General features: G+C 39.6%; 1 protein-coding gene across 1 annotated transcript in view; it reads left to right on the forward strand.

The window, feature by feature from the left end:
• Nucleotides 1-609: 609 nt before the first annotated feature.
• The window catches only part of MYO16 (myosin XVI), a 354,523-nt gene continuing 330,537 nt past the window's right edge, over nt 610-24,595 (forward strand). The window contains exon 1 of the mRNA XM_053971244.1: nt 610-665. The gene's annotated coding sequence lies outside the window, so the exon portion shown is untranslated. The remainder of the gene's footprint in view (nt 666-24,595) is intronic.

The raw sequence follows: 24,595 nt of genomic DNA on the forward strand, positions 1-24,595 counted from the left end.
GTAAGAAGTGTTGATTTTGCATCCATTTCACGGGATGATAATTATGACATTCCCAGCGTTTCTCTTTTGTTGGACATTAGGTGCCAGTAGGGAATCAAGTGGGTCTTTGTTGTGTTGAAGTACATGTAGACTGCTCCCACACACAGCCTTCCCGGACTTCTTCCGAGCAGTTTACCGAAGGAGAGGGGCGGACAAAGCATGTCAAACCCCGAAAAAGCATCAGCCCTTTGCGGCGTGCCCCGCGGGGCCAAGTGAGATGCGGGAACAGCAGGTGAGTACTGCAAAGGGAGGCAGAGGGACGCAAGAGGGGTTCGGCGGGGTGACTGCTGGTGTGCGGGGTGTCTCCTCTGAACCGCCCCGTCGCCCCCGGGCTGCCCCGGCAGGTAGCGGGGCGGGGCGGTGCCGGGAGAACCACCCCCGGCCGGCCCGGCAGCTGGGCACCGCTTCGCATCCCTTCGCATCCCTCCCTTCGCTTCGCTTCGCTTCCCCTCGCATCGCGGGGAGGCGGCGGCGAGGGGCGGGCGGGGAGGAGTGCCGGGGGAGGCAGGGGCGGCGCGGCTCGGCACGGCAAAGACAGAGTAAGTGGAAGTGTGCCTCGCCCCGCCGCACCGCCGCTGCCCGGCGCCGGCAGAGGCGGCCCTTCAGCCCGGCCTCGTCCCCCCGAGGTGAGTGCCACCCTCGGGAGGGAGGGAGGAGGGCGGCGGACGCCCGGCAGGCGCACACCGCAGCGGGGGCATGCCCCGCAGGTCTCCCGTACCGGGAGCGGGCTGATGAGGAGGCGCCTTTTGCAGACGGATTTGGTTGGTGGTCTCTTGTGAGTATTAGGGGAGAGAAGAGGGTGGTGGTGTGTATGCTTTTTCATCTGTTCTGCGTTCCCTTTTGTCCGTGTGTCCGTTCCCTGCCCGTGGCCGGCGGTCCCGCAGGCTGGCCCAGCCCCGGTGTGCTCCGCCAGGGGCGGCAGGACCCGCCCGCGCTGCCTGTGCGGAGCGAGCCAGGGAAGCTCGGGGGTCAGTGCGGTGCGGGGCTCGGCCCACGCTCATTGTGTGCTGGGGGCAGAGAACTAGCCCAGGCTGCGTCAGACGGACACTTTTCTTTAAACCAGCCCCTTTGTGGACACGCCGCTGCCCTTCCCGAGCCCCCGGTTGGGGCGGAGAGGCTGTCGCGATCCTGCCACTCCGCTGGTGGAAATCTGTGCTGACAGGCAGCTGGATGGCGATTTTCTGATAAACATTTTCTTTCATTGGTAGTGTCAATCGGTTAAATCCCAATCTTTTGTGGGAGTGTGCCTCCCGAATGGGTAACAGAAGGACTTCAGAGCAATGTTAGCGCCAGGCTGGTTTGCAGCACCAGCTCGCCTCAGGTGGCTCCTCACCCCCTGTCCCCCCGCCGCCGTGCCGGGCTGGATCTCTTCCTGCTCCCGGGTTTCGCCATTGGAAACTTGCGGCTACGAGGCTGGATACCAGCAGCCCTGGCTTGACCCTAGGGCTGGGGTTGCTGGCAGTGGGATCCAGATCTGGAGGATCGCTCTGGGAAAAAAAATGACTTTTCCTTCCCTTTGGCAAGATAGCGAATAGCGTATCAGGATAATCCCGTATGCTTCAGGAGGAGAGGTATGATGCAATTTAGGTGTTTACACAGTGAGTTTAGGAACTTTTGTCTCCTGCTGTGGGTTGTTCCTGGGCAGAATCTCGGGCAGATCGTGTTTTCTCTCGACTTCTGTTCCCACAACTTTATAAGAGACTATTCTCCTTTTGAGCTTTCTATTCTCCTATAAATTCTGCTTATAGTCCTGATATCACTTTTATCAGTACATAACACTAAAATCGAGGGGGCAGTGCTGAAGTAGTAGCCCTTTTAGGTGGTGTTTTGCTTTGGGAATGATTTTGTGAGTGTAAAAACATTCTAGATTCCATTGCCAGCATCTGAGATGCGCCCGAGGGTAAAAAAAAAAAAAAAAAAAAAAAAAAAAAAAAAAAGCAATAAAAAAGCATGTTATGTAAGTAGTGCATTTATATATGTGTGTGTTTGCAGTAGATTCAAAGTGATGGGACAAGTTCTCTTGAGTGGGCTATTGTTCTGTAACAGCAGGGGTGCCATTAAAAGTACCAATAAAGACTGGGATTAGGGAGATCGGTAGAGCAGAGCTCTGAACCGTTACAGTAATTTTGTTTTGTAGTAGCATTCAGAAATCCCAGCTGCAAATCACATTACACAAAGAGAAAGCCAGTCCTTGGCTTCAAAAGATGACACAGGTATAGCAAGCAATTTGTAAGAGGAAGGAACAGAGAGGAAGCCAATTGTCTAATATTACATAGGTTAGGCCAGAGCTCAGTTTCCAGACAGCAACTGGCTTTATATGTTTTATCTCTGTTATAATACATTTTCATTATTATGAAATTCATTATGAAATTCATCATATTTCATTATGAATTGATTCTTTCCTAATTATGGAATAATTTTCTAAGTACTAGCAATAATGTTTGGTGTATAGTATGCAGAACCTGTATTTAATGTGTAACAAGAATAAGCATTGAACTATTTTGAAATGGGAGATCTAAATAATTCCAGCTGGAAGTGTACAGAGTTATTTGAATATGTCTACACAGGGTATCATATATTCTATAATTGTACAGTAGGAATTCAATGGAGCTTAATTTGCTTGGAATTTGTAGTGCTGGTTGAGGCAACTGACCATCATGGTTTATTGCACTGATTTGAAAGAGCTCTTGCATTTTATGTTGTCATTATGTTACTTTTAAGTAGTACTGTTATTTCAAACCAGCATAATGAGATGAAAAGCATTTGGCATTCACCCCTGTAAACAAGATCTTAGTGCTGAATTCAGATCCCTGCTTGGGTGTCATATCAAGGAAAATGGACATCTAGGTTAAAGCTGCCTTAAAATATTTTTGTCATAAAATGACAGAACAGCAGCTTCAACCACATTTTTACTCCTTTGGAAGGGAATGATTTCTTACCTTAGATATGGGAGCTCTGACAAAGTGAACATAAGGTAAGTGGCCATTATAAATGGGACACATCAATGAGATTAATTACAGATTTGAATATCAGCCTTTTCTGTCTCACATAATTCTCCTAACCAACAAGTTACTTCAGGCTGATTTCCTTAAGTATGCAGTTTCAATACACATATACACAAAAAAGGGTTTTTTGTTCAATTGTGAGATGCAACAGAAAATATTCTTCCAATCTAAATACTGCTTTTATTCAGATTTTTGTGAACATGATTTCTTTGTCCAGTTCTATAAAAAGTGGCAAAATAGTGAGTTTCTCATCTGACTTAACCCCAACAAAACATAACAAAAACTAACCAATACCAACAACAAAAAAACCTCAACCCCAAAAAAGCAGCATGGTCCACTCTGTATAGTCTGTCAGTAACGTTTCAATCCTCTGTGTTGGCTTATTAATGACTTTCTGATCATAGTCTAGCAAACCTCACTTGCACATTGTGTTTTTTCCACCTCACCTTCTTTCTGCTACTGACTGTTACTCAAATAATTGTAGCTAGTGAACATAGAAAAATGTTATAATCCTGCACAAAATTGGCAATAGCTGGGGATGCAGCTGATGGTACCTGGGTATATTGTTATCACATAGTGGCAACAACAGCAGCTACTGGAGATACTTGCCATTTTTTGGGACAGACCTCCTGGTTTACAACTCTGCCAAGTTCATGTGAATTACAGTTTTTTTGCATCTTTCTGAAAAAGGTGACAAATTTTTTTTTGCGCAATAAGATAAAAACACCATCCTGGCAGGCATCTAACTCTAACCTTTGCACTTAGATTTGTTAATCTTCCTTAAGGTGTGTGTTTCATGTAGTGCCAAGCATAGCTGTTAATTAATTTAGCTTTTTTGAGATATTTCACAACAATCAAATAAACATTAATATTTGTGTATATATATAACTATTCACACAGCCTTTTTGTGGAGCAATTATTAATAAATCATGTTCTAATTGATGGCTGTTAGTGTGTATATTCCTGGCATGTCTTATTATACATGCAGAAGAGGAGGGTTGGATAATGGATTTTAGCTTTTGTTCATTCTAAATGTTTCACTTTAAAGTATCACTTTCTAATTCCTGGAAGTGTTAATGCAAACATTATATTTGTTTGGTCAGGGAAAGATTTTTCTCTTCCCTAAAATATTTGGGATCATAAAAGCAAGGTGTATAACCTGAAGTGTTGGACCTGGCTTCAGGTCTTGATGGTGACAACGTGAAGTAATGTAGCTGAAATCTGTAATCATTACATTTTCCCCCAAAATTACATACTAGATTTGCAACACCATTTGCAGAAAGGCTTTTTTTTCAGCAAAACTTTTTCTTTCTGAAAAAAAAACACCCAATCTGCTTTCAGTCAGAACATCTCTATCAGTCTGAATGAATATTTTAATACAAAGGGTTGAATGTATCCACTGGAAAACAATTGATTTTATTGTAAGTTGCAATAGCAGAAAAATATTATAAAAATAGTTTGCTGCCTTGTGCTGTAGGAAGAGATGACTGAGTTTTTTTCCTAAGGTATATAGCAAATATGAATTTTTTTAATGGGCTAGTTACTGTGGTGTTACATAAAAAGGATGCTTAAAGTTGGACTAAAAATTAATTAAACAGTCTCAACAACAAAGCCTCACAGGCACTGTGGTAGCCATACTAACTTTTCTGGTGCTTCTAGGCTTAAGTCCCTCTCAAGTGAGTTGCTGAGAGAAAAAGTTCTGCAGCTGCAGCACGAACATAGAACAAAACCACTTCAGACAGTAAAATCCAGGTAACTGAAAGATACTGCTTGTGGTTCAGAAGACATATTAGTTTTTATGATGGTCAGTGTCAAACTGGGGGTGAAATGTTTCTTGCAAATAGAAATTCTGTGTTCACATGAAATGATATTGAGTGGACTTGAAAAAAACTGGTGTAAACCTTAAAAAAAAATGGTTCTGATACCTAAAAATCTGTACCTTTGCTTTTCTGAGAAAATGGATTATTTTGTTTTGAAATTCGAACAAGGTACAAAATGTTTGGAAAGACTGCCTGCAGGATGTGTGGAATGTCAGTGTCATTGTGGGGTTTGTTTTGGAGCAGTTAAGTACCTTTGGTGTAAAGGGGCTGTAAAAAAGTTGTAACTGTTGCTGTTTGTATTGCAGTAGTTTATTGTGGATCAATTCTCAGTTGAGATGTGTTTGTGTCAGGTGGTGTTTTATTAGGTGTAATAAAACAAAAGCATCTATCCAACTACATTTATCTTAGAGTCTGAGAAATACCATGTAGAAGGTGGGATTTTGTTGAGAGATTTACATTTTTATGGTATCAGCAGCTAAATTCCATCACAGAAGCTTAATCTGAGCAAGTGCCCAGACTTCCTGTGTCATCAAGAGAGAGATGAATATCTTTCTGGTGGTAGGTATCTGAATTTACAGCCATGAATCTCTCTACTATGCCAGTCTGTTTTGCTATCAAAGTGCAGGGGCATAGACATCCTTGCCTGTAATTGTGCAAGTCAAATGAGCCTTCCTGAAGGGAGTACTGTGAGTGCCTAGTATTTCCCTAGCAGTGTCCTGGATATCAGCTAGAAAAGGAAAGTTTTTGTTGTTTGTCAGATCTAGACTGTAGATAAATATGTGATGTGTCCTAATTAGGAGTTTTATTTAAGGAACATTCATGATTTAACACCCCAATCTAATTACTTGTAAGCTTCTTGCTAATTTTGCAATTAGTGCTGGAGCAAGACTTTTTATGGAAAATTCACCCTTAAGGAAAACAGAACCGCTAACTTCTAGTATTTATAGAAAGCTTTATTTCTGTGACAATATTGTGTAGACAATGTCTATAAGGAAATAGTAGTACTTCTACATGATGGCAAAGACAAAATGTGTCAAGTGCTTTCCAAAAAAAGTTATAATAAGGTTTTGAAGCCCAAATGACTGGCTTTAGAATGTGCATCTGTAGGATCAAATTCTGCTCAGATATTACCTAGTGGAGAAGACATTCTTGAATCTTGTTATACCACAGTCATCTTTGGCCTTCAGAGGATGAAAAGGAGGACTCAGTGTTTACTGGCTGTATGCTCTTGCAGTTTATAGCCAAGGCAGCTTTTTTATAAACAGAGATGATAAGGTGCAACTTGGAGCAGCCATAAGGCTGCTCTGAAATGTAGCGTGGCCTTACAAGGATAAAGGTGTTCTTGGTAGCTTGTTTCCAGGTAATCTATGTAGTGTTTCTATTGGGAAGAGAACCTGGTGGAGAATATCCTGGCCCATCAGCCAGGTGTCCATAACAGTTTTCTCCTCAGAGAAAGTCTCTCAAGTGTTGTCTCAGTTTTGATGAGCAAAGTTGTTCTTCCCAGAGACTGATAAATTTGACTAATTCTTAGTACTGGAAGGAAGTTCATGTTTTTCAGAATTAAAACTTAATAATCTTCCCTCTTTACATGCTAGATTTTTAATGTTTTGCCAGATGGGGAGTTTTGTATCCACTCTGGAATAATATAATATAAATAAGATCTGGAGAGAGAGAGAGCTGTTTATTAGTTAAATTGATGTAACTGGAAAAGAAATAGACAAGCTCTCGGGCTCAGAACACCTTATTCCCTGATTGAACTGATGAAGCAATTAAGCCTAAAAGCTTGTCACTTGCTTTTATTGTGCAACAGTTGTAGCAGGCTTTTAAACTAATCTTTTGCTTATTTGTCTTTGTAAAAGAAAATGGTTCATCCATAGGCAGAGCTGCTGTGTGCTTGGTAGCGTGGACATGTGCGTTTAATGCAAAACAGCCAGAGCCACTTCAGCATGCGAGATCATGCCCTGGGCTCGCGATTCCTCAGTCCTGTCACATCTCTTCCTTTCCCAGCAGGACATGCTCGTCTACATCCCAGTGTGCCAACACAGCCATATAAAGGAAAGGATATAAAAACACTGCAAGCTACTCTGCTTTGCTTCTACTTCCTACCACAGATACTGTTTTCGATGTCAAGTGGCCTGGTACTTCCTTGAGCCCTTTCACTATTCCTCACTGAGTGTGTTTTAGCATCAAATAATTTGGCTCTCACTTTAGTCCCAGGTTCAAGTCTCCTGATTGTTCACACTACATATATGCTAATGAATTCAGTATCCCTACCAGCGCTGGAGAAGTAGTTCCTTGTGAAGAGGGACAGGGGGGTAAACAAGGCATTGCTGGCTGGCTAATTGCTTCAGGGTCTGCTCTGGACCAACAGTATGGGCACAGACCCTGCCAAGTTTGGCTTCCTTTGCCTGGGACATTTCTCTAGCACTCTCACAGGAGGTCTTCTGCCTTTAACTAACCCCTCCTTCCCAACAGAAGTGGCTTGGAACAACTCCTGAATGTCAGATCTAGCTGGGCTTTAATTTGAGCACTACCAGTAAAGAGACCCTAGCCCTGATGGTGACTATACCTTAATATGCAGAGGGGTAAGTGGATGGTAACAGCCACTAGAAGTTTTACTCCAAATCTGTATCAACTGAGATTTTGGTATTTAATCATCTTTTCTATATTTCCAGACATATACTTTCTCCCCCTGTGAAAGAAAATGTGTGTACAAACAGCACACAGGACCTGCAGGGCAGTCTAATAGACAGCTGGTGCCTTGAGGCCAAAATTGTTCACCAGGCTAGGGAATCCTATCTCAGTGAGTTAAGGCTGGCTCATGGTAACTTTCATCCACAGGGTAAAATTTTTGTGTGTTTCACCTTTTGGTGTAACTACTAATCAGGCTTTCCGAATTTGTATGCATTAATACTCAGTTGCTGCAGGTATTTCCTTCCAGAATCCTGAAGGATTGTTTGTTTGTTTCCTCCAAAAAACAGTGATTTTTTTTTTCCTTGGTACAGAACTGGTAGTTTTTGCATTGGTGAGTATATGATGGTGATGTCCCACCATCATATTTCCTCAACTTGTAGTCAAACAGAGAATGTCTGAGGTTGATGTTACATTTCCCTTACAAAGCTTTATTAAAGGCAATGGATTAGTGGAATTGTGCAGTTGTTGCAGAAAGAGGAATCCTGGGCACGCAAAGGGAGAGCCCACAGCAGCTGGGCAGCGTCCTGCTGGCTGCGGCATTCGCTGCTGCTGCTGCTGCTGAAGCTCTCCATGGGCCAGAGGGAAGTTGTACTCCAGTGGACCTGAATCCCTGATCAGTAATTAATCTAGTTCCCAACAGTGCAAGTGGGCAGAGTAAGGTGGTTTGTTCTTTTTATACTTTTCCAAGAAAGGAAAACACTACTTTCAAACAGACTTCTTTTTATTAGTTTTAAATACAGCTACCGCAAATTGTGTCTGCTAGAAAGAGCAGTCAAAGATCCTCATTATTTGATATGGACATTGAAACTCAGCAACACTTCAAAACCTTTGGACTTTGGTGGCCCAGGTCCTTTACAGACATACAATAAATGGCAGTCCCTGCTCCCTAAAAGCTTTCAGTCTATCAGATGAGAAGAGTGAGGGGAACTAGATAGTGTCCACAGGGACAAATAAGATAGAAAACAAAATTTAAGTCAGAGGAGTTTCATTAGCTAAGAACGTGCTCCATTTCTGTTTTATATAGTAAGCCATCATTATACTAGCTTGGTCTTACTATTTTAAATACTGTAATTCAAGGAAAATCCATAGGATTCAAAAAAGTCAGTTCCAGTGAGTAGGATTGAATTTGTTAGCAATTCAAGAGCAAGTACCACAGGACATACTGTGCCCTGAAAACAGGATGAAAGGAAAATATTGGTCTATTTTGAAGGGACAAAGCCAGTTATTCTGCCAGGTTGTTTGTAGGTGTGTCAAGCCATGCATGGACATACCCATTTGTGTAATGTAGTGACTGCATTGCAGGTAATTTTTTCTGGTGTGGTTTGTGATGCGCAATGAGGGTGATGGACCACAGCAGTGTGCTGTAGCTGTTTGCACCAGTTGTCTGGTCTTGAAATCCAAAAAATGTAACACAAAGACAAGCAAAGGCACTTATGTCATCTACCCTTGGCTTGACTCAATGCAAGCATCCTCTTCCACACTGGGAATGAGAATATTTGGGAGGCCAGGGTGAGGTGGTGAATATGGTGGCACTGGTGGTCTGGCTGTGTGCATTCCAAAAGGTTTCAATCAGTGCTGATTAAGGAGACTGGCACTTAGGAATGCCTAAGGGTGGGTCCGGGTGTCTTCCATGCTTAAATGTTAGCTCATCTTCTCAGAAAGGACAGCAGCGTTGTGGCTGCTATTGCAGCATATTTGCTGAACTCACAGTTGTGGAAGAAACATATCCTCTTCTTTTTTAGGTCCTACTAGTGGGTTGGGTGTGCTTATGTGAATTCCTTCTCATTTCAAGCACACACAATTCTCACAGGGAGTCTGCTGCTGGGAAAGACACATCCATTTTATGAAAGTTACAGTTTTGTATATAAAGCATGAGATTGAACCCAAAGCCAGAAAATATTTGTGTAGTTTTGCTACACAATCAGCTACTTGGTGACTCCTGCATCTTTCCAGTATTGTTTCTACATTTTTGTCTTCTTTCATTGCTGGTAAGACATTGACAAGTCATAGATACCATTGAAAGAATAAATACATTATTTAGTCCCCTTTTATTGATGATGTCTACTTTCACAAGACTTTGCAGCCATAGAGAAAAGGTATTCAGGGCATTTTAAGGGGGAGTGGATCAAGTGTGATACAGAATGCTGTTTTGCTTTGGTGTTTAAGCACAGAACATGGGTGGGAGTTCTGCTAACCTGGGAACCAGTGAGACTGAACAACTTGCAATACTTTATATATAACTATAATAATATAACAGACATCAAATTGATCTCTCAAAATCCTTTGTTTTTTCTTGCTAATTTTGAAAAAGCGACAGATTTGCAGATCATTTCATATTGGCACTTAATACATTTTAGCCAACATTTGACAGCTGAAAACTACAAGCCATTTCTAGCTCCCAGCTGGTGCTGCCACTGGCTACTGTTGACCTTTCATCTTCCACAAATATAATGGTTCAAAAGTGAGATAATAAGATATATTAAAGGAAAACAGAAAAAAAAAAAACAAAAAACAAAAACAAAAAAACAAAATACTCTCATCCATTACCACCCAGTTTCTATTTTGTGACTCCATTGGCTATTTTGTGTAAATTTGGGAAGCCATGAGTTGTGGTCCTTCTCTTTCAAATGGCATTTAAATTCCTTTTCAATACTGTTGTTTTAAAATACTATCATGACTACTGAAAATGAAGACATGAATGAAGGTTAAAGTGCCTGTCAAAAATACGTGATTATTACTGAGATAAATGGTTAAAATTATTCCCTGTTAAATGTTATTTCTAGTATCATTTTTACTATTATCACAGTAGTTAGCCTGGGATCAAGGACTTCCATAGATGAGTATGCTGCCTTTCTTCTTCCCCCACCCCCCTAAATAGTGTGGCTTCTTCCTGCAGGGACTTGATGACAAATCATCTAAAGTTAATTTGTTAGTATCCTAAACAGTGCTGAGCAGAATATAGCTGTTCTCATTAGCTCTTTTATTGCCTAAGTGTCAGCACAAAACTCTTGAGGACCTGTTTGTAACATGAGTATGTCTTGATTTGTTTAATACACATTTTTATCCAATCATGGAGACGGCATTTAGCTGTGCTGTGACTTCCAAATCCTTTGTGAATTAGTCTTAAGTGACCAAAATCAATTGAAAGTGTCTAAAGACTTAGTGTGATTGATGGATATACGGTTTTATTTGCAGAGTGACTAGGTTTTAAAATAGTTGAAGGTTTGCTTAAACATCAGGCTACAAAGTTATTTACTTTTAAGGGAAGAATTTCTGGTAGCTGTGTAATATCAGCACATACCTTCTTGTGAAGTGTACTTCTTTTTGTGTTTGTGGGGTTATAGTGGTGCTGTCATAGCAATGAAAAATATTTTATGTGATCCAAGACTAATATTGGAGCTTTCTCTGATGCTGCTTTGGTTGCTGATTTCCTCTGGATTTTGTTTAAAAAGCGTTCTTATGCTGACAACTGGTACTGAGATCTTACTTGTGTGGATTGGTCATGCTGGAGGATATTGAAAAATGCTTTGCTGTGTGTATGTATGTAATCACAGGCATTGAAATTTGCTAGATATTGCTCATAATTCTCAACGAATCAGGAATTAAGCACACTAATATCCTGGAAAAAGGAGCATAACCCAAGGAATGAGTATCCCTGAAAGTCTCACAGTCTTTGTTCAGAATACTTTATCAGTTTATTGTCCCTACAAAGAGGGATTAGATTGCTTAAGTAAGTTAAGTAAGGAGTTAAAAAAAAATCAGTTTAAGAGTTGAAAAATTGGATTAATATCCCAAGGTTATCTGGGAAATGTTTGCTCATGCAATGGTCAAAGATTGCTTTAAATATTTTATCAAGGTAGCACTGGTAGTTTCACTGTGAATTGTGGGTGTCCTGGGAAGGTGAGAGGACTGTGTTTTGAAACATTCACTGAATCCTGTTTGATTAATGCATCAATAATTTGAAGATGTTGTATTTTACTTTAAAATAAAGGCATTTATAATATCAATATGACTAATGTATTCTGGGATGGAGTTTGCCATCTTCTCTCAATTTTGGCATGGGAAGACAGCAAGTGAAAAATGTGTATGTGTGGGTTTTTTGTTTTATTTTATTTAAATCACAAGCTAGAACACAGGACTTTGAGCCTTTGTGCTGCAGAAAATGAGAGCATAAGCAGTCTATATCTGTGACATTACAAATGGGACCACCAAGTCTCCATAGCATGTTAATAACACAGCTCAGTTAATGCTGGAGTGCTCATAGCCCATCACAAATTTTACAGTATTTATTGGTGTTGGATATTCATTCCTCCAGTGCTGCCTGGCCTCTGTACAGTTTGTGACTGTGGCAACACATTCACGTGTTCTTCATTCTCAAACAACGAGAGGCCAGAAAAGCCTGAGTATAATTCTCAAATGTGGCAATATATTCCTATCTTGTGTCTATCTGTGTGTGCACATACATATGCATGTTTGGACATTTCCGATTAACATTTCCCAAGAAGCTGGAAGTTATCCTGTAGTACAAATTAATTTGTACAAAATTAATTTTAAGGAGGGGGTGATTTCTGAAACTTAGTAAAAGTACGTTCGGCAGTCAAACTTCATAAAGTTGATGCTTTTCTGACAAATTCAAAACTCGTGGCAGAAGGTGCTTGCTCGTGAAGGATAGAAGATAAAGTGAGCACTTTACATAAATGCTACCAGCCTGTATCCAGAGCTTCAGCATTCAGTTAGACATGCTGCTTTATTAAAAAAAAAAAGTACTGTGCATGCACTTTTGCAATTTGTCATTGCTTTTCAAGCTTATTAACTCATTAAGTAGCATTTAATGAGGATAAGCACAAAGTAATTAATTTATGCATTATGTTTATTGCTTCCCTAATGAATTTATGTATTAGAGTTCCTCAATGAATATGATAAGCTATTTTTATATTTTGTATATCTTTTGTTCTCTAAACAAACAAAAACATTTCTTCGAGGTCTTTATTCCAGACTAAAGATTGTCTATATAATATGACCTGGTTTAAGCATGATGTGGAGTTTTCTTAGAACAAACCTTGCCAACATCAATGCTTGTGAACACCTTTGTCCTGCTTGATGTGTTCAGTAGTGGCTTGTATGAGGGAAAACCTGTCCTCAGTTATACTGGGAACTTCGTTTATTGTTTCGCCTAGTAAATGATAGCTGTTGTACATTCAGTTCTTGCTTTGGGAGAACGAGGGATTGAGTAGACCAATGTGATGTATGGAAATAACCTATTTGTCAGTACATAAGTGCACTGGGTGTGGGTATCTGGGTGTTGATAGTGGTTGGGGTGTTGGGTATGGGATCAGGAGCTGTCCTGTGATAAACGTTGCTCCAACTGACTCCATGAACCCTCTGTACCTACATCTGAGCCCCTCAGCTGGGCACTGGTGGTGCCTCTATGAAAATATATTTAAGAAAGGGGAATACAGAAAACAGCAGTGAGGGGAAAAAAGGTGTGAAAAACAATCTTGCGAGCACCCAGGTCAGAGAAAAAAAGGGAGGAAGTGCACAGTGATAGAGAAGGTATTTCCCTGCATCCTGTGGCAGGAGTGATGGTGGAGCAGATGTTTCCCTGCAGCCCATGGAGAACCGTGGCAGAGCAGCTAGATGTCCAGACTACAGCCATGGAGAAACCCATATTGAGTGGGCAGACATGACCTTAAGGAACTTAAGCAGCCAGTGGAGGGCCCATATGGGCTTTGAGCCTCTGAGAAGGGCTCATGTTGGAGCCATTTATGAGAACTCATTTGGATCAGTGGAAAAATTTCAGGAGGAAGGAATGACAGAGAGAAACTTATTGTGGTCCATAGACTAACCACAAACCCCATTCCCCCATCTTCCTCCAGGGGTGGGGGAAGAAGCCAGAAGAATCATAATGAAGGAGGGAAATGGAAGGCCTGGGAAGGATTCATTTATGTCTTTGTTTCTTACCATTCTACTCTAATTTGCAAATATTTAAAATAATTTTCCATAAATCAAGTCTGTTTTGTCCATTTTGGTAATTGGTAAGTGATTTCCCTATCTTTATCAGGATCCATGACCTTTTCCATCTTACTGTCTGCTTGTTGAGAAAGAAAGGATGAGAGAGTATCTGGGTGGGCGCCTGAAAGCTGGCCAACATCAAACTTCAGCAACAACCTCTACAATTATTTGCATATGGACTACCAAATCATAAATATGAAATCCTGTAATCTGCAACTGAACTGTCAGATTATGAATCTGTAATAAATTTTATGGGTTGTGATCTACAATATTTATGAAAATAATGGACTGAAATATATGCAGGGTTTTTCTTTTTCTCAGTTTTAGAGACTAAGTACTGAACCCATGCTATCATGCAACTCTTGGGCTCACCTTTTAAAGAATTAATTGTAATAATTTGTGAGTATAAGTGACATTGTTAACCACAAGGCTTCTTCTGCCTTCCAGGTAACTCACCGTACTTTTACATAATTCACATTTAGAGCATTGAATGTGGAAATTATGGATTAATGTGTGGGCATCTGTCTTTTTTTATGATGATGTGTTTGGGCAGTAAAAGAGAATAGTAAAAGACAATATTAAAGTATGTTTGGGAGAGGGGTGCCAAATTTATTTGAAAAAGGAATAAAAATATTTAAAGAACTTCTAACAAAACTAAATGCATTGTGCATATTATCATGTGGTAAAAAAAAAACCATACTAGAGCTTAAGGAGAAAAATGTATCAATTGGCAGCACAAACTAATTAAAGGCTGGTTTTGAAATTGAAACTATCCTCCAAATTGCAACCTCTGCAGGCAAAGTAGGAACTATAATCTCTGGCACTGAATGTAGTGCAGATGAAATGCTCTTGCATCTTTATGGACATATATGTTTAATGCATCTTTTTCCCTTAAAATAATGAGTTACTACATATATAAATTGTGTGAGAGATTGGTGTGCAGCACTAAAACATTGTTCTGGAAAAAAAGAATACTTTTTTCTTGCTATAGTCTGAGATTTAAGGCTGTACATGTAATGGTTTCAGAATAAATGTGAACCCTAGCTATATGGTTAAGAAAAATTTTCTGTAAGCCTGTGTTTTTGTATATATTGCAGCTAAAAATGACTCGTCCTTTAATGGACATTGCACTGATCTTGATTTAGTCTATTATACTGTCTGTGAATATATGATATTAATTGAGTTTAGATTAATTTAATCTAAAAAGCACATCATTAGTATAATTTATTCAGTGTCTTTAACCAAGAAAATTGCATTTATTTAAAGTAATTCAAGAGAAGCAGAATTCTCCCTCATAAGATAATAGCAAAATCTTACTTCTCTAAGCACAAAGAAGACTGCAGTTTATTGTTTAATACTTTATTTTGGAGCAGGGTGGAAATACTGCCTTTTTAATTGCAACCATTGTAACACAATAAATGCAGTTAATTTCTGCCAAAGGACTTCATGAACTGTTTCATGAACTATTATATGCTAGAAAGTAGCAAGAAAAATCCATTAAAATAAGATGAACTGCAGAGTTCTGTGACAAAACCTCTTAATTTGAGGGGAAAGCATCCCTTTTATGTAGGTATTAATATTCTATAATGCCCATATTATTATTCTCATCACCAAATTTCCCCCTTTTGCTATCTTTCATGCACACATTCCCCTGTACCACATCATGTCTACTAAAACCAGTGGACAAAAATGTATGTGAACAATTGCAAACACCATAGACTGAACTGGCTTTCACAGCCTTATGGCCTTGGCTTCTAGTGACAGCTCTCTCTGTTTTGACCAGAATTTGAGCTGTAGAGGTTTACATTCTTGATTTTCTTCTTGTGCTAGTGATGAGATTAAGGATTTTATTCTCTGTCTGGATGCAAGGTAAATACTATTTATCTCTGCCCAGAGAAGGGCAGCAAAGGTTGTGAAGGGTCTGGAGCGCATATCCTATGAGGAGCAGCTGAGGGAGCTGGAGGTGTTAAGCCTGGAGAAAAGGAGGCTCAGGGCTGGCCTTGTCACTCCCTATAAAAACCTGAAAGGAGGCTGTAGCCGCATGGGGTCAGCCTCTTCTCCCAGGCAGCCAGTGGCAGGACAACAGGAGACAGTCTCAAGCAGCACTAGGGGAGTTGTAGGTTGGACAGCAGGGGCAATTTCTTCACAGAAAGGGTGATTAGAGACTGGAATGAGCTGCCCAAGGAGGTGGTGAAGTCACATTCCCTGGAGATGAAGGAAAGACTGGGTGTGGCACTGAGTGCCATGGTCTAAGTGAAGTGGTGATGTTCAGTCACACGTTGGAGTCCATGATCTCAGAGGTGTTTTCCAACCCAATGGACTGTGTGTTTCTGTGTATCAGCTCTGCAAATCTAGAGTGAATTACATTATTCGTGGTGTAATTCAGTTTAGCGCCAGGGTAAATCAGTGCTTTGTAGAAACAAAGGCAGGATCTTCAAAATGCATTTACTGTAATACTAATGTAATAAATAGTAATGTTTATTAGTAATAAATATAGTACAAATATAATAATACTCTATATTAGAAATCCTGTAGGAGTGCACTGAAGTTGAGTACATATTGTTTGTTATAGACTCCCAAATTTTATGTTTGGTTTAAAAGTGTAAAGATCCATTTGTAAGAAAAAAACCTATTATCTTGTACCAAATTAAGATGGGCTCCTTGCTTCTGCCTTCCAGGTAGGTCACCATACCTTTACATTAAGAGCATTAAATGTAGAAATTATGGATTACTGGTTAGACATCTGCGGGGTGTTTTTTGGTGTTTTTTTGGTGTTTTTTTTTTGTGGTTTTTTTTTTTTTTTGGTGATGTGTTTTGGGAGTAAAAGAGAATAGACAACTTATTAAAATAGGAACTTCTACTCCTTCAGTAATAAAAAATCTTATTAGTGAAGGAGCAGAAGTTGGGTTCATAGGTATGATATCTAATCCTTCTAAAGCTGTTATACCACAGGTCCTAAAAGACAGAATTTCAGTCATACTCATTTTGTGGGTGAGAAGTTTTGTCCTCAGAAGAGGAGGCAAAGAAAATATTTTAAAATATTACAGGTTTGCTGTAAAATAACTGTCTTGTCTATGTAGAAACACACACTAGAAAAGCACCACTTACAGTGGATTGATTACACGCCTTAGAAACACAGTGTGTACAAAAGAGGAACTAAACTGTGTCTATTCTTTATTTGGTCTCTGCTTTGTTTTATAAGTTGCTATTTTCTAAAACTTTCTTTTGTGTATACTTGAAACAGAAAATAGTAAAGTTCTTGTTAAGGATTTGTGAGAATGAATAAATGCACTTAGTAAATGTGTATAAGATACTACCTGTCTCTAAAACAGGCCTCTTAGCAGCCATTCATCAGACTTCTATATGCACGTAAGAACCAGTCTTTGAATTAATTTATTATTCACAGTTATTAGCAATACATACTTGAAGTCTGATTAAGCATTAGCCAAAAAGACAATCTTGCACTTCCACAGTGATGACTTTATCTGCTTAATGAAGCCAGAATTGAATCTCAGCAGGTATTTTAGCAGTATTGCTATCTCAGCATTTCAAAGTGCTAGTCATTTAATCATCATGTGTTCAGCCTGGCAGTCCCTAAATTAATATTTTTAAATTATAAAGGATGCTTCTGTTTGTGCACGTATATATGTATATATAAAAGATGTACATGTATATCTAGCAAACAAGTGTTAGTGAATTTGATTTCATGAGATGTTTCAAAGAAACTTTCAAAAAAAAATCCCTTTTTAGCTACCAATTTTCAAGGGTTTCTCAAATAGTTTTACCAGGAGTGTTTGCCAGCTGTCTTTTGAAACAACAAGTGTTTGCCATGGATGCCATACTTGAGAGAAAACAGGGATAGATTGTATGAATGTTAATGATAAGTCAAAAATGAGATACTCACAGATGTTACACTATGTTGTACAATGCACTAGTTTATATTGTAATATGCAATGTAAAAGGATTAAGGACAGATTAATTTGTTTGGGCTCTTTGTTGAATATGTGGGAGAAAGTGATTTTTCCATTTTGCATACACTGCAAGTGGCTGGAAAATGGGAAGGAGAGAGTTCTTCAACCAGTCATTTTGTGTGATGCCCATTAATAAATGAGAAAACCTATTGCAGTAGGGTTTGAGAACCTGTTTGCAGGGTTTTTCTGTGTGCCCACTAGTTTATGAAAATTCTGATGTGAGATTTACAGGAGACATTGTGCATCTGGGGCTTCTCTGTGGACACAGAGATAACATTTTCAAGCTGATGAAATTTATTCTTGTGGATAGCCTAAATGATGCGACCTGTCAAGGTAATGAATGAAATATTATACTTAGGCAGGAATAATACAATGGCTTCTCTGTGACAAGATGATGTTTCCTAAATTGAAAAACAGATTTATTAATGGTGCTCTTATATAGGCAGGACTATTCTAGAATTCTGCTACTGTATTTAATTAATGAGTCAACTACTAATGATTCATGCAGTTCGGATTGCAAAGTGAGTGATGATCAGTTTTTTGCAGTGTTGTGTTCACAGCTGTGAAAAGGTGGTTGCACACCTCAGAAAGCTAATCCAGAAATATAGATCAATATTTGATTCTGTCTTTTGCTGATGTTAATCTAGTCAAAAGAAGTGTTCACATATTCTTAACTTTCTTTATGATTTAAGCTTCCTGCTTATTTATTTCTTTGAAAACACCATTTTTTTTTGTGTGTGAAAAAAGTTTAATCTGATAATGTTGTATCAGGGGAATTTCTTGGGAGTAAACAGGCCATTTAAAATACAACATGCTGCTTCTCACGTCTTGAAATCTGTGTATTGTAAATTACTCGGTACAAACCAGGGGATGAGGCTCCAGTTCTCCTGAGGAGAAGGGCAAGCGTAGTTCTGGGAACTCAGCTGTGTGCTCCCAGTTTTGGTGACTGGAAGCTGTCCCTGCAGACAGACATGTGAAGGCAAACAGCAGAAGTACTGGACTGTGACAATCACAGCAGCAGACGCGGGTGGCTGGAGTGGGGAGTATGACCCCCATGGTATTGTCTGCAAGCATATGTAGTGCTGTGGCAGCCAGCACAGATGGCAGGAGTGTGGAAGGGAAACCCAATGGGAAGTTGGGCTGATTTATCTGCAATTGCCTCCTCTCCTTTTGTTGTGTTATTAGTGATATGCTGAGGAAATGGGACAATAAAGACATGCTCTGGGAAGGTATAATGGTTCAGCAGTGAAAAATGTTAATGAAGTGTTGGAAAAAAAGCTTTTGGGAGTGGAGTGTTCACATGTCAATATATATTGCCTTTTTAATGGGAAAGGTTCCCTAATGTTAATAGCCTGGTCATGATTTAATGCAAAAGGTGCTGTCTTTGAGCTCTAAACAAGCAGAAAGCAGGAAGGGAAATGAGAATAAAAACATGTGATTCTTCTGTATTTAAAGGATACATTAGTAGACTTTATGAGCTGAGAGTAGTGAAAAAAAGAAGGATGTATGAAGTGACATAAAATAGATCTCAAGGGAACAACTTAATGTTTGAATCCTAGGCAAAAAAAAAAAACCCTCAAACTCTTTAAAATTGCATAGATTGCAAATTTTCCAGTTGAGTTACACAAAGGATAAGCAGGGAGAGAAGTTTGGAGTACAGTATGAAGCTCTGTTTGTGATGGAACTGTTGTTCAAGGCTGGTGCCTGGCCAGTTTTAGTCAGAGCAGACTAAAAGCTCTGACATTTGGCCAGAGCTCATTGTTGGATGTAGCTGAGATTATCTGAACTACTTTATCACTAGGTTGCTGATCCAATGAGCTGCTTTAGGGTCCTAAATATTGTAGTAGCCTCTAAAAGGTCATCCTTTCCTCCAGACTGGCTACCCATAGCTTAATATGGCAGACACAGTTTCATTTGCAAGAGAGGTAAGAGAGAGACATTAAACCCATTCAGTTAGCTGACAGTTCCTTCTTCTGTGCCAGTCTGCACTGTCTATCCCTGCAGAGGTAAAATTATAGACAGCACTGTTGTCTCATTTTGCTGGGCCATATATGCAAGAACAAATGCATGATAGTGCAGAAGAAATGAGTTACTTCGTGTCCTGAAGTTACATATCTTACTTCAGTCTCCTTGTAAATTTGTGATGGCATATAAGGACAAATTATTTAAAAGGATTTTCCATAATAAAGGGCTCTTACCCTTCAGTAGGCATTAAATTATTCTGTAGATCAAACTGTTTTTATTTAATTCCTTCAAATACTAGTACAAATTTTCTTTTTTTTTTTTTATTTTAAGTGCATCATCATCATGTGGCTATATCTATAACTAAAAGCAAGACCACACATTTTGATTGGGGAAAGGATCTGTAGCTGCCTTTCTTCTTTCCCTTTGCATTATACACCATACTAAGGAACTTGCACCCTTCAGGCTGTGTTCTCTTTTGCAAATATCTGTGAATGGAGATGAGACTGTGCCCTGGAGTAGATGTTTGAGCCATGTGCACCCTCAGGCTGCACAGAGGTGTCTAATACTGTGGAACTCAGCTGATGGCTCAAGCTGGCTGTCTGTTGTTTATTTTAGGAAATAATGGGCTGTAACAGCTAAAAGGTAGAACACTTGCTACATGGTGCATTCAAATGTAATCTTCTCCTTATTGTCATTCTGGGCATTGAATAGTTCAGCTAAGCATATGGAATTTGCAATGAAATGCTGCCCAAAATAGTCTATAAATGTTTTATGGTGCCTAGGCTGTTAAGGGGTAAGAAATCTTTAAAACACAACATGCTGTCTTGTCTGTGCCTCCTGGCCAACTGGCAGGCAAATAGAAATGGGTGTAGCTGCAACAGTGTGTATTCTTTATGGCTGTGAAGTTCTTGGATGCAGATTCTGTCCAAAATAAAGCTGTCCTAGAGCAAGGTGCCACATAGAATAACACAAGGTATGTGTAGTAGGCTTCAGTCAAAGCATACCGGCTCATCATGCTGGAAAATCAATTGACTGCTAGTTTTCAAACTAATTTTTCACTTTTGCTCTTCCCCATGATACTCTGGTGAGGGACTGAGCAGCAGCTGTGTGGTGCTTAGTTTCTGGCTGGGGTTAAACCCTGGCACTTATTTGGTGCCTGAACAGGGACTTGAACAGTTGGAGGTGATAAGAGACTGACCAGAGCATATTAGAATGGATTTATATCTGTTAACATTTGCAAGTCATGATATTGATTCATCTGCTATTGATATTATTTTTTCTGATCTGTGCCATGCTTTTTTTTTATTGGTGGTATATGTTAAAGCTTGGTGTTGGCTTTTGCTGTTTGCTGTGCTCTGTAGCATTACTGATGTTTTACCTGGGAGATTCATTAGTAAAACACTGCCCTTACACTTAATCTGGCATTTGGGCTCTGTATAGAGCCATTACTGTTCTTTGAGTACCATCTCATGGAGACAATTAACAAATAAATTTTGTCCTCTGAGAGGTATTTTCTGAGAGGGGAGAAAATACAAAATAGCGGTCTGAAAAAACTACAAAGGATGCAAATATGAAGCTGTTAACACTTGTTAACAGCAGCAAGAAGGATGTAAGGTTAGCATCAGGCCTAGTGCTGTGGATTAGTTTTCAAATGGACATTCTGATTCAGAACTAGCACTTTTTAGCACTTTTTCTTTAGGGGTTTCCTGCATCAAGTTGTTCAGGTATCACCAGCTTAGAGTCAGCATTGGCAGCAGGTGCCATCAGCTTGGCATCAGACTGGTGTGCATCTGGGACTGTCTCCATCCCAAGGGAAAACTCTCCCACGGGATAGGCAGTCCTACCCTTCTCTTGCTGCTCCTCTCACCCCCAGCCTCTGTTACAGAGGGAAGCTGAACCCATATAGATGCCTTGCCTTACCTGCTTCTGACCCCATGCCAGAAGTGTGAACTTTGCTTTGATTGGGTTCATGGGCCAGATTCTGCCTGTGGGATAAACCTGGAGAGTCTGGATCTACGAGTTCTGGGAATCCACTGCAAAACCAGCACATCAGCTCATCATCAGCATTTCTGAAGAAGATTCTTTTTACTGCTTTTTACTTCTTTTGCTGCATCTCCATGTGTTCAGAGGGAAGTGTTGCTGCAGGTGCATGCTGTTTTTTGAGTAAATTAACTCCTGCATATTCTGTGAATGCTATATCTTAGAATATGAAAAATTATATTAATTTGAGAGTTTCTTTTGCTTTTCCAATCTCTTATGATAGACTATGGAACCCTGTGCTGCTTGCATTTTTAAATTTTTGCTCTCTTGGTTAATCAAGGATTTTCTTAGTTATTGTTTGAATATCTAATCCTCTTTATTATTTCCTGAATATGTTCACATAACTGAACTTGTGCATATTAGTGATGAAGTAGATGTCACTAATGTAATGGTTATATTTGTCTTCTTGTTTTCCATTTCAAAATGCTTGTTTTTAACACTCAAAATTTTACCTCTTGGATTTGTGATGTGCTGCTCTTGCCTTAAACTTTTTGGATGATGAGGAAATGTGGGGAAATTAGTTTATGGTATGACTTCCATAAAGAAATTTTGAAAAGGAAAGGTGTAAAAAGAGGTCTTGCAAATATTTTGGTCACTGCAGTGGTACACAAAGCCAGAAATGCAGGCAGGAGTAGGCAGGACAAAACCTCATAAGAGCTGTAATATATAGTCCTGTATCAGAGAACTGTGGTGTCTTCATAATAGAGGTTTTCTCATGGCGCTCTGAATCCAATGGAGTGATGAACTGCCCTCAGTGCTAAGTAGCCTTTTTAGGAAATGATGGTGATGTACAGCTCATTTCATCATTGTTCCTCACAACACCTTTTATAGGTGTAGACAGCAATATAGGAGAGCTCATAATTCCTGACATAATGCTTTTCTAATCTACTATTACCATGTTTCCACATGGGAAACCCTTCCACCTCCAACCTCAAAAACAACTGACTTTTCCATTCATCTTTGCTTAATGACTGCTCTAGGTTTACATTTGAACTCTATTTTTAAGTATCTGACTGGTCTCTTACTGAATCTTGATCTATTATTTTAGTATAATGTTGCTTTCTTCCATTACTCTCAGATCTCAAAGCACCATGCCAGCTTCCTTTTATTGGGGCATTGTAATGATACTTCTTTGCCAGAAACAAAGCAGCATTGAATTTTCATCTGTTTTTAAAAAGATCTTTCAGTGAAGGTGTTGCTGTATTTTAAGAGTTGCACAGAACCTTACACCAGGCCTAAGTTCATATGCTCTTAGCCTGAGGTAATCCTATAAAAGTCAGTGTTAAACCTCTTACTGATTTCAGCACAACCAGATAAGCTGATGTGCTGAAGGGTAATGAATGAAAATGCACAAAAATATCCACAGTATTTTTGTTTGATCAGCCTAATAATCTACTAATGAAGGGTTTGCAGACATGTCTTATTCCAAAAGGTCATATAATATACTTAATTTATGCCCAAGGGGATAAATGCTAAGAAAACTCACCATTGACAATCTTTTTCTTGAAAGCTATTTTGTTCAATTCTTGCAAGAATTTTCAATTAAATTTCCACCTTCATGCAGGTTAAAAGTGGTTATAATCCTAAATGAACTTGGAATTGGCCTTTTCTCCACAGCCTTTAGAGTAATGTAGTCATATTGAGTTCCACAGCAGCTTTTTTTTCAAACAGGTTTGTCCTTTCCTTGCCAAATCTATTTACAGTACTTGCTTGTGCTGCTGTAATTTATAACCAAGAATAATGTGTTTACTCATAATCAAAGTTTCTCTATACAATCAAGTCCATTTTTCATTACAGCCTTGTTAGCAAAACATGTTTCACTTGGTTGTCATGCATCCAGAAAGGGTAAGTGAATGGAGATTAGGAAGGGTTACAGAGCCACTATAGTGCTGGGCTGGTAGTGACTTGTTTCCTTGCTCACTTCTGGTGCCCTTTCACTTGGTCCCTGGGAAACAGCAAGGTCTACAAGAAGCAGTGTTACTCCTTTCTTGAGGTCCCTTTGGTGGTTTGGATTTCTACTGTGAGCTTCCTTTCTTCGATGGAAGCAAACAGTCCTTGCTATTGATGTGTGGGCTCAGCTCTTCCATACACTGTACCTTCCAGTCAAGCACATAGCAGAGCACTTTGCTTATCCTGCTTCAACTAAACATGTCATTCATATTCTTCTTTCTATTTTCAACCTTTTTAGTATTCTTGAACAGCTACTTCAGGTCCCTTAGTATGGAGCACTAACACATGGCTGTAGTACACTACAATACTATACACATTGCTAATGGGAGTCTGCTGTGCTTAGACAGGATATCTGCCTGAGCTTTGTGCTATAGTATTTATAAATACTACAGCACAAAGCTCAGGCTGAGAACTCAGGCTCAGTCCTGAGCAAACTTGAGAAGTTTTTGAGTGACCTGAGGATATTCAGGCTCTTGCCTGGCCAGGCTATCTTTCTGAGTACTGGATGCTCTGGCAAGAGAAAGGTTTAGATATGTAGTGCACAAGGAGAAGGTGCAAAAACTGGAATGAAAGGCTCTGCTGCAGCTAAGTTAAAAAAAACCAGGAAGATAAGTGGTGCTTACAATGTATGAAGCAACTGAAAATAAAGCCTGGAACCACAGCAGAATGTCCAATAACTGTCTAATATGGATAAGTCTCTCTTGAATTAGCACGGACTTATATGCTTAAATGAAATTTGATCTGTCAGGATAAGGTTTTTTGAGCCTGGTGATTTGTGCTATGCAGCCATTTGGCTGTTCATTCATTGTCTGGCCTGCAAAACTGGGAATTCCCTTGTTTTGGTCTCCAGAAATCTGAGTTTAACCTTGGCTGTACCCCAGGGGTTCTGTTGCCACTGTCTGTAAATTCTTGATTTTTCCCTTTCTTTTTTGAATCAGAGAAGTTACTATCTTGAGGGAAGTAAGATCCAGGTAACAGAAACCCATATATAGGTACAATGTAGGCAAGGAAAACTGAAAAGACATTTATAGAGCCATTTCCTCAACTCATTAAACCCAAAATAGAATCATATGCTTAGGCTTCCCTAGTTTTTAGCAAC

Source organism: Vidua macroura, chromosome 2 (assembly GCF_024509145.1).
Source record: "Vidua macroura isolate BioBank_ID:100142 chromosome 2, ASM2450914v1, whole genome shotgun sequence".
Taxonomy (NCBI): Eukaryota; Metazoa; Chordata; class Aves; order Passeriformes; family Viduidae; genus Vidua; species Vidua macroura.